Genomic DNA, 12,430 nt, shown 5'->3' with positions numbered 1-12,430 from the left:
GATACCAATCTAATTCTCACCTGCAGAATCCTGATAAAAGCCGACAAGAATTTTAGGCAAAATTCAAGAGATAAAGGATATTCAGTGAATTAGAGCCTTATCCGAACCTATCCTTACCATCCAAATCTCAAGGATATTTTGTTTGCATAAAAATGATTTTTTCCCCACTTTGATTGGATGCTGTCAAATGAGGAGACCACCGTTTTGACTTCTGATTGGACCCATATGTGAAGGATATCCCCAACCTGTGTATGCAACTTTCTTACTTGTGTAGTACAATAGCCTAGAATTTACATTCATTTAGTTTTTCGGTCCACATGATGCATGACACTTCCAAACACTACTAAAGACTTTATAAATAAAAAAAATCTATACTACTTACAGAACTAGGTTCAGGGAAAGTTGGGATTGTCATTTTAAAAATCCGCCCAGTACAAAGGGACGCTATATTAGTCGATGATGTTAGCAAACTTTAACTTCTGTCTTACTTTTTTACATGCGTTTTTAAAAGGGAAGCTATATAATAAGGAAAGTTCCTGATTTAAAAAATTAAAGTGTTCGAAGTGTGTCATTGCGGCCAAAAATATGAATGCAATTTTTTTTTGTGAACACTGGTTTGATCCATCTGTTGCAAAAAAACGTAATTATCGATCTATGTGCATGTGAACTTTGGTGGATTGTTGTCTCATTGGCAATCATACCACATCTACTTATTTTCATATCGTATAGAGTCAACATAGAAATATGACTAATCTGACAGATAATCCCTTGCTTAGACAGGGTGTTCATACAGTCAACATAGAAATATGACTAATCTGACAGATAATCCCTTGCTTAGACAGGGTGTTCATACAGTCAACATAGAAATATGACTAATCTGACAGATAATCCCTTGCTTAGACAGGGTGTTCATACAGTCAACATAGAAATATGACTAATCTGACAGATAATCCCTTGCTTAGACAGGGTGTTCATACAGTCAACATAGAAATATGACTAATCTGACAGATAATCCCTTGATAAGACAGGGTGTTCATAGAGTCAACATAGAAACATGACTAATCTGACAGATAATCCCTTGCTTAGACAGGGTGTTCATACAGTCAACATAGAAATATGACTAATCTGACAGATAATCCCTTGTTTAGACAGGGTGTTCATACAGTCAACATAGAAATATGACTAATCTGACAGATAATCCCTGGCTTAGACAGGGTGTTCATACAGTCAACATAGAAATATGACTAATCTGACAGATAATCCCTTGCTTAGACAGGGTGTTCATACAGTCAACATAGAAATATGACTAATCTGACAGATAATCCCTGGCTTAGACAGGGTGTTCATACAGTCAACATAGAAATATGACTAATCTGACAGATAATCCCTTGCTTAGACAGGGTGTTCATACAGTCAACATAGAAATATGACTAATCTGACAGATAATCCCTTGCTTAGACAGGGTGTTCATACAGTCAACATAGAAATATGACTAATCTGACAGATAATCCCTTGATTAGACAGGGTGTTCATACAGTCAACATAGAAACATGACTAATCTGACAGATAATCCCTTGCTTAGACAGGGTGTTCATACAGTCAACATAGAAATATGACTAATCTGACAGATAATCCCTTGATTAGACAGGGTGTTCATACAGTCAACATAGAAACATGACTAATCTGACAGATAATCCCTTGCTTAGACAGGGTGTTCATACAGTCAACATAGAAATATGACTAATCTGACAGATAATCCCTTGCTTAGACAGGGTGTTCATACAGTCAACATAGAAACATGACTAATCTGACAGATAATCCCTTGCTTAGACAGGGTGTTCATACATTCAACATAGAAACATGACTAATCTGACAGATAATCCCTTGCTTAGACAGGGTGTTCATACAGTCAACATAGAAATATGACTAATCTGACAGATAATCCCTTGATTAGACAGGGTGTTCATAGAGTCAACATAGAAACATGACTAATCTGACAGATAATCCCTTGCTTAGACAGGGTGTTCATACAGTCAACATAGAAATATGACTAATCTGACAGATAATCCCTTGATTAGACAGGGTATTCATACAGTCAACATAGAAACATGACTAATCTGACAGATAATCCCTTGCTTAGACAGGGTGTTCATACAGTCAACATAGAAATATGACTAATCTGACAGATAATCCCTTGCTTAGACAGGGTGTTCATACAGTCAACATAGAAACATGACTAATCTGACAGATAATCCCTTGCTTAGACAGGGTGTTCATACAGTCAACATAGAAACATGACTAATCTGACAGATAATCCCTTGCTTAGACAGGGTGTTCATACAGTCAACATAGAAACATGACTAATCTGACAGATAATCCCTTGCTTTGTCAGGGTGTTCATACAGTCAACATAGAAACATGACTAATCTGACAGATAATCCCTTGCTTAGACAGGGTGTTCATACAGTCAACATAGAAATATGACTAATCTGACAGATAATCCCTTGCTTAGACAGGGTGTTCATACAGTCAACATAGAAACATGACTAATCTGACAGATAATCCCTTGCTTAGACAGGGTGTTCATACAGTCAACATAGAAATATGACTAATCTGACAGATAATCCCTTGCTTAGACAGGGTGTTCATAGAGTCAACATAGAAATATGACTAATCTGACAGATAATCCCTTGCTTAGACAGGGTGTTCATACAGTCAACATAGAAATATGACTAATCTGACAGATAATCCCTTGCTTAGACAGGGTGTTCATACAGTCAACATAGATGACTAATCTGACAGATAATTCCTTGCTTAGACAGGGTGTTCATACAGTCAACATAGAAATATGACTAATCTGACAGATAATCCCTTGCTTAGACCGGGTGTTCTTACAGTCAACATAGATGACTAATCTGACAGATAATTCCTTGCTTAGACAGGGTGTTCATACAGTCAACATAGAAATATGACTAATCTGACAGATAATCCCTTGCTTAGACAGGGTGTTCATACAGTCAACATAGAAATATGACTAATCTGACAGATAATCCCTTGCTTAGACAGGGTGTTCATACAGTCAACATAGAAATATGACTAATCTGACAGATAATCCCTTGCTTAGACAGGGTGTTCATACAGTCAACATAGAAATATGACTAATCTGACAGATAATCCCTTGCTTAGACAGGGTGTTCATACAGTCAACATAGAAACATGACTAATCTGACAGATAATCCCTTGCTTAGACAGGGTGTTCATACAGTCAACATAGAAACATGACTAATCTGACAGATAATCCCTTGCTTAGACAGGGTGTTCATACAGTCAACATAGAAATATGACTAATCTGACAGATAATCCCTTGCTTAGACAGGGTGTTCATACAGTCAACATAGAAATATGACTAATCTGACAGATAATCCCTTGCTTAGACAGGGTGTTCATACAGTCAACATAGAAATATGACTAATCTGACAGATAATCCCTTGCTTAGACAGGGTGTTCATACAGTCAACATAGAAATATGACTAATCTGACAGATAATCCCTTGCTTAGACAGGGTGTTCATACAGCTGGATGCATAAATACAAAGCCTCGTAGGGTAAAAAGGGGGAATTTTGCCTATACCAAGCGTACATCGTTCATTCCTTTTCTTATGGCAGTTCATATATCGAGCTCCTCCTACTTTGCATAACTTTCTTATGATACTTATCATCTATATTTTATCATCCGTATTATGCTTGAAATATTTGCCAGTGAACGTTCAGCATGCACAAATTAAATTGTTAGTATGTGCAATATATATATATATAAAAGAACGTAATTTCTAGGCCTTTTGTCATAGCTGACTACGCGGTATACGGTCCGACCGTATGCGTATTTGAAAAAAGTACGTATACGGTCCGGACCGTACACGTACGGTCCAAATACTCATACGGTCTGGAACATATACATGTATCACACGAACAATATGCGGAAATGACACGGCTGGGTATTGTGAAGTTACTGAAGGAAGATTGATGTCAGATGCATATCCCCGGGCGAAGAATTTACTGGTTTGTCAAAACGGTTAGCTGTAATTTGTCATATTGTAAAGGTTTGAATCGCGCAAATCTCTTCTTTTTTTATAATAATAATTACGCCAATAAATGGAACTTGACACATTCCCCATTTACATTCTCAATTCTATAAATTGTGTCATATTTACCTCGAAACGGTTAACCTATTTACACGTACATGTATTGTAACATTAGAATACTGATTTCAACTGTTAAATAACTTTAAAATTACTAAAAATATGATTATACAATTTGAAATTATGTACTTTAAGAAAGTCTGTATGCCATGTTTTTTGTGTCAATTCTATCATTCCACCAAGCACTTAGTGCACTATTTTGTTCTTAGTGCAATAAGGAGGCCCGTTGCGGTATTTCTACTTGTACCTGTAAATACCGGAAAGGACCTCCTCAGTGCACTAAGAAAACCATTTGAAAACAAGTCTATAACATTTGCGCAATTAAATGATTGTTTTATTGGCGGAAATGAATGCTGCAGTTTTTACAATAAAGTGATGCAAAAAATGAATTGGCGTAATTAAGTTGTGGCGCATATTAATTCTTTTTCAGCGAAACTGGATATCGGCCTTCAAAACACCGTGTGTACACAAACAAAACAGTATTCATCTTTTACGCAGTCTAGTCGGAGAATTTTTGTAGGATTTTAATTTTATAATCAATGTCATGAACGATTAAGAAGATCGTTAGAAACCTTAGGTGGATCGAAAAATGAACGATAAGGGGGAAAGTTTGGTGCTTCGATAAAAAATTTCATAGATGCATGTCATATTTGTAAAATTTCAAGTCTTTCAATAACAACCATTTGTAGAACTGATAATTTCGATCCTTCAAATATGTGTAAAATAATAAAAAAAAATTATTTATATTGTTTAGTCTCTTTTATACATTTGTATATACAATTGCAGTTTGTTTATAAATACTGATCATATAACTGTTTAATTTCAGATTAGTGATCAAACAGTAGTATGCTCAAGGCATTTTAAATCAACTGATTTTAAATGGTCTCCTGTCAGAAAGACCCCAAAACCTGAGTGTTCCTTCAATATTTGACTGGTCCAAACCAATAACACCACAGAGGGAATTCTTCAAGCACCCACTCCCACAGAAAAGACCAATGCCAGCATCTGAAGATGAAGCTGAGGACGACACTGCAGATCTACATTGTAGGTTGTGAACCCGATCCAGAGTTTCACCATGCAGATCTACATTGTAGGTTGTGAACCAGATCCAGAGTTTCACCATGCAGAACTACATTGTAGGTTGTGGACCAGATCCAGAGTTTCACCATGTAGATCTACATTGTAGGTTGTGAACCAGATCCAGAGTTTTAACATGCAGATCTACATTGTAGGTTGTGAACCAGATCCAGAGTTTCACCATGCAGATCTACATTGTAGGCTGTGAACCAGATCCAGAGTTTCACCATGTAGATCTACATTGTAGGTTGTGAACCAGATCCAGAGTTTTAACATGCAGATCTCCATTGTAGGTTGTGAACCAGATCCAGAGTTTCACCATGTAGATCTACATTGTAGGCTGTGAACCAGATCCAGAGTTTCATCATGCAGATTTACATTGTAGGTTGTGAACCAGATCCAGAGTTTCACCATATAGATCTACATTGTAGGCTGTGAACCAGATCCAGAGTTTCACCATGTAGATCTACATTGTAGGTTGCGAACCAGATCCAGAGTTTCACCATGCAGATCTACATTGTAGGCTGTGAACCTGATCCAGAGTTTCACCATGTAGATCTACATTGTAGGTTGTGAACCAGATCCAGATTTTCACCATGCAGATCTTCATTGTAGGTTGTGAACCAGATCCATAGTTTCAACATGAAGATCTACATTGTAGGTTGTGAACCAGATCCAAAGTTTCACAATGCAGATCTACATTGTAGGTTGTGAACCAGATCCAGAGTTTCACCATGCAGATTTACATTGTAGGTTGTGAACCAGATCCAGAGTTTCACCATGCAGATCTACATTGTAAGTTATGAACCAGATCCAGAGTTTCACCATGCAGATCTACATTGTAGGTTGTGAACCAGATCCAGAGTTTCACCATGTAGATCAACATTGTAGGTTGTGAACCAGATCCAGAGTTTCACCATGCAGATCTACATTGTAGGTTGTGAACCAGATCCAGAGTTTCACCATGCAGAACTACATTGTAGGTTGTGAACCAGATCCAGAGTTTCACCATGTAGATCTACATTGTAGGTTGTGAACCAGATCCAGAGTTTTAACATGCAGATCTCCATTGTAGGTTGTCAACCAGATCCAGAGTTTCACCATGCAGATCTACATTGTAGGCTGTGGACCAGATCCAGAGTTTCACCATGCAGATCTACATTGTAGGTTGTGAACAAGATCCAGAGTTTTAACATGCAGATCTCCATTGTAAGTTGTGAACCAGATCCAGAGTTTCACCATGAAGATCTACATTGTAGGTTGTGAACCAGATCCAGAGTTTCACCATGTAGATCTACATTGTAGGCTGTGAACCAGATCCAGAGTTTCACCATGTAGATCTACATTGTAGGTTGTAAACCAGATCCAGAGTTTCACCATGCAGATCTTCATTGTAGGTAGTGAACCAGATCCAGAGTTTCACCATGCAGAACTACATTGTAGGTTGTGAACCAGATCCAGAGTTTCACCATGTAGATCTACATTGTAGGTTGTGAACCAGATCCAGAGTTTTAACATGCAGATCTCCATTGTAGGTTGTCAACCAGATCCAGAGTTTCACCATGCAGATCTACATTGTAGGCTGTGGACCAGATCCAGAGTTTCACCATGCAGATCTACATTGTAGGTTGTGAACAAGATCCAGAGTTTTAACATGCAGATCTCCATTGTAAGTTGTGAACCAGATCCAGAGTTTCACCATGAAGATCTACATTGTAGGTTGTGAACCAGATCCAGAGTTTCACCATGTAGATCTACATTGTAGGCTGTGAACCAGATCCAGAGTTTCACCATGTAGATCTACATTGTAGGTTGTAAACCAGATCCAGAGTTTCACCATGCAGATCTTCATTGTAGGTAGTGAACCAGATCCAGAGTTTCACCATGCAGATCTACATTGTAGATCGTGAACCAGATCCAGAGTTTCACCATGCAGATCTACATTGTAGGCTGTGAACTAGATCCATAGTTTCACCATGTAGATCTACATTGTAGGTTGTGAACCAGATCCAGAGTTTCACCATGCAGATCTTCATTGTAGGTTGTGAACCAGATCCAGAGTTTCAACATGCAGATCTACATTGTAGGTTGTGAACCAGATCCAGAGTTTCACCATGCAGATCTACATTGTAGGTTGTGAACCAGATCCAGAGTTTCACCATGCAGATCTTTATTGTAGGTTGTGAACCAGATCCAGAGTTTCACCATGCAGATCTACATTGTAGGTTGTGAACCAGATCCAGAGTTTCACCATGTAGATCAACATTGTAGGTTGTGAACCAGATCCAGAGTTTCACCATGCAGATCTACATTGTAGGTTGTGAACCAGATCCAGAGTTTCACCATGCAGATTTACATTGTAGGTTGTGAACCAGATCCAGAGTTTCACCATGCAGATCTACATTGTAGGTTGTGAACCAGATCCAGAGTTTCACCATGTAGATCAACATTGTAGGTTGTGAACCAGATCCAGAGTTTCACCATGCAGATCTACATTGTAGGTTGTGAACCAGATCTAGAGTTTCACCATGCAGAACTAAGCCTATGTTTATTATTATATAGTACATATAATGTATGGTACAATGTATGGTACAATGTATGGTACAATGTATGGTACAATGTATGGTACAATGTATGGTACAATGTATGGTACAATGTATGGTACAATGTATGATACAATGTATGGTACAATGTATGTATATTTTCTGCATAATACTTTATGATAATGATGATAAAGATCAAGAAATATCTGCTGGACAGATTTTTAGTTTATTTATATAAAAAAGAGGATGGCGTATGATTACCAATGAGACAACTCTCCGCAAGAGACCAAATGACACAGAAATTAACAACTAGTGTTCACCATACGGCCTTCAACAATGATCAAAGCCCATACGGCTATTGTCTATATTTATTTCATTTATATTTAAAGTTTGCTCTCAAATACATTTTACTAATTTTTAGATATACCAAAAATTATGCATCACAATATCAACTGTCATTTTCATTAATGAGTTAATAAATGAATAAATTTTTCTGTCTTTTTCGTTTATCAGAATTCTGTGATAAATTATGATTAGTTTGATGAGCTGAAAACATGGAAAATAAACTCGACTATAAATCATTCTCAAGCTTCTTCATAATCAGTTTGCAATTGTAATTAATTATTTTGATATACAGCTGCTGGACAGAAAGATGCTTGGTCGTCATAGTTCTGAGGTATGGAATACAATGTGTTGATATACAGCTGCTGGACAGAAAGATGCTGGATCATCATAGTTCTGAGGTATGGAATACAATGTGTTGTTATACTGCTGCTGGACAGAAAGATGCTGGATCGTCATAGTTCTGAGGTATGGAATACAATGTGTTGTTATACAGCTGCTGGACAGAAAGATGCTGGATCGTCATAGTTCTGAGGTATGGAATACAATGTGTTGATATACTGCTGCTGGACAGAAAGATGCTGGATCGTCATAGCTCTGAGGTATGGAATACATTTGTTGTTATACAGCTGCTGGACAGAAAGATGCTGGATCGTCATAGTTCTGAGGTATGGAATACAATGTGTTGTTATACAGCTGCTGGACAGAAAGATGCTGGATCGTCATAGTTCTGAGGTATGGAATACAATGTGTTGATATACAGCTGCTGGACAGAAAGATCCTTGGTCGTCATAGTTCTGAGGTATGGAATACAATGTGTTGTTATACAGCTGCTGGACAGAAAGATGCTGGATCGTCATAGTTCTGAGGTATGGAATACAATGTGTTGTTATACAGCTGCTGGACAGAAAGATGCTGGATCGTCATAGTTCTGAGGTATGGAATACAATGTGTTGTTATACAGCTGCTGGACAGAAAGATGCTGGATCGTCATAGCTCTGAGGTATGGAATACAATGTGTTGTTATACAGCTGCTGGTCTGTTTTTGTCTTCAATAGAATCAAGGTATATTATGTTTTCCAATATTATCTATAGAAAGTTCCCAAACTTGTAATTATTTTTTGTTTTGAAATGATTTGTAATTACACGATTTCATATATATGATCCAAGCTGTACAAAGACCGGTTACATGGCCACACGTATCCAATTTTCCAAATGAGCATTTACTACGTACACTGAAGAATAGGTCCATCCAATAAAATTATCTGAAAAATAATCATTGTTATACATGTATGCATACATCATTACAAGGAGAAACTACCTATGTATATATAAATGATTAGATCGTTCAACTGAATTTTACAGTCATCTCCCTGTATTGCTATGTACAACTTTAAAAGTTGTGTTAGTTAAATCACATGCACATATGAATTAAGGAGATGTGAGGTTATGCAAATTGTAATGAGACAGCAACCGATCTGCAAACACAACCAAAATCATATAGAGGTCCACACAGATATTTAAATACAATATGGCCAGCTCTAAATCCTCCAGTCTATATAAGTTTTGATTATTATTAAACAGAAACAATAAAAAAAACATACTACTAAAAGATATATACCATATTAAATCATGTTATATATGGAGTAAACAATAAAATACTGTATCATAGAAAGCTCTGACAAACAGGGCTCGACATTACCGTTTGTCAGTAGACAGTGGACACAGATGTCGTCAAAGTTCTTAACTGGCTTCATATGAAACCAGAATGTATTAAATTCTAAATGTATGTATTTTTCGGAAGTCAAATACTGCTTACAACATCAAAAAGCAGTAAACACTGTCTATACTCCTTGTCGAGGATTCGAACCTCGATTTCTCATCAAAGATGTGTGTACTTGCCAATTATACTATCAAGGATTGTGTATAGATTTCATTACTGTTAACATACTATAGAACATATGGCATACTTTAACTGTTAAATAATAATTTACTGCAACACCTCCAACCGATTTCTAAAATTTCATTTTGTGACACCGTGACCATGATAAACCGTTGAGCCACTACTGAAAAAATGTGCATCATAATCTATTCTATGGTCAACGCTTACAGTTTTCAGTTGTTTTTACGTTGATTGATTGCATCATAATCTATTCTATGGTCAACGCTTAAAGTTTTCAGTTGTTTTTACGTTGATTGATTGCATCATAATCTATTCTATGGTCAACGCTTACAGTTTTCAGTTGTTTTTACGTTGATTGATTGCATCATAATCTATTCTATGGTCAACGCTTAGAGTTTTCAGTTGTTTTTACATTGATTGATTGCATCATAATCTATTCTATGGTCAATGCTTAGAGTTTTCAGTTGTTTTTACGTTGATTGATTGCATCATAATCTATTCTATGGTCAACGCTTAGAGTTTTCAGTTGTTTTTACATTGATTGATTGCATCACAATCTATTCTATGGTCAATGCTTAGAGTTTTCAGTTGTTTTTACATTGATTGATTGCATCATAATCTATTCTATGGTCAATGCTTAGAGTTTTCAGTTGTTTTTACGTTGATTGATTGCATCATAATCTATTCTATGGTCAACGCTTAGAGTTTTCAGTTGTTTTTACGTTGATTGATTGCATCATAATCTATTCTATGGTCAATGCTTAGAGTTTTCAGTTGTTTTTACATTGATTGATTGCATCACAATCTATTCTATGGTCAATGCTTAGAGTTTTCAGTTGTTTTTACATTGATTGATTGCATCACAATCTATTCTATGGTCAATGCTTAGAGTTTTCAGTTGTTTTTACATTGATTGATTGGTTGATTGGTGCTTAACTCCACCTAAAGCACAATTTCGTTATTCCATGGTAATCAGTTTTTTTTTTGCTAATCTATTAATACAAACCCTTACACACACACAGAGTTAAATAAAGTACTCACACAATAGATTCAGAATATATGTGACTGTATTCCCACCTTTTTTATTATAAACCGAAGCCTATATAATTGTGGTCTTAATACATGCAGTGGTTGTAGTTGGTTCATTCATGTCTGTCATATTTGTTTTTCGTAAATTTTGAAAAATGGCGGTCTGAAGGTTTTTGCACTCTTACTTTAGTAAAAGTAAATAGAAATCTATGAAATTTAAACACAAGTTTTATGACCATAACATGAGGGTTGGGATTGATTTTGGATGTTTTGGTCACAACAGTTTAGGAATTAGGTGCCAACAAGGGCCCAAATAAGAATTTTTCTTAGTTAATTTTAGTATAAGTAAACAGAAATCTATGAAATTTTAAAATAAGGTCTATGACCACAAAAGTAAGGTTAGGATTGATTTTGGGAGTTTTAGTCCCAATAGTTTAGGAATTAGGGGCATTTTTCTTGGTTTTTGCACAATAACTTTAGTATTAGTTTATAGAAATCTATAAGACATACGACAGACATTTTATTTCACTAAAGCCCCCACATGGGGTATGTTAGTACATCATTTTTAACAAACAATAAAAGTGTGAACATATTTACATTAGAACAACATGGTTAACAAAGGTGCAATAATAGTATATATAATTAATACAGATATTTGACAGGAAGTACAAATAATAGTAACTTGATTAAGCACATGTATTAAAAGGTTTTAATAACACTTTTGCAAAATTTTGCTATTCCAGTAAGTGTAAATAAATCTGATGTATTCATCAATTCTTTAAATTTTAAAACATTTGGGTTATTACATATATATAAAGGTAAAAATTTAGCTCTTTCATTGTTGAAAAAGGTACATTTGAATAAGTAATGAAACTCATCACCAAGTTCATTAGCATTACAAAGATTACAATGTCTTTCAGTTCTATCAATATTAAAAAATCTGCCCGTTTCAATGGGCAATTTATTACTAAGGCAACGGAATTTACATAAATACATTCTTAGATCAGATGGTAACAACGATAAATATTTCTCAAAACAAAAATCAGATTTGTATATTCTGTAATTAAGACATTTTGCAGAATTCATAACATTATTACTCCAGTTCAACATAAATTTCTCACTTAAACATTTCTTGACATTCTTACTAATATTATCAGATTTAGCAATTATTTGATCATCCCACATCAAATTAAATCCACATTCATATAAAGTACTTTTAATTTCTAACAACCAATTAGAGTGATAGATACCCCTTTTACTAAATCGATACAATATAGAATACAGTGTATATGAAATTTTTTCTCTTTTACCACACATGATACGTTGCCAGAAACCAAC

The sequence above is a fragment of the Mytilus edulis genome, unplaced genomic scaffold, assembly GCF_963676685.1.
Source record: "Mytilus edulis unplaced genomic scaffold, xbMytEdul2.2 SCAFFOLD_996, whole genome shotgun sequence".
NCBI lineage: Eukaryota > Metazoa > Mollusca > Bivalvia > Mytilida > Mytilidae > Mytilus > Mytilus edulis.
The sequence above is the reverse complement of the archived record's forward strand: the minus strand, read 5'-3'. Positions refer to the sequence as shown.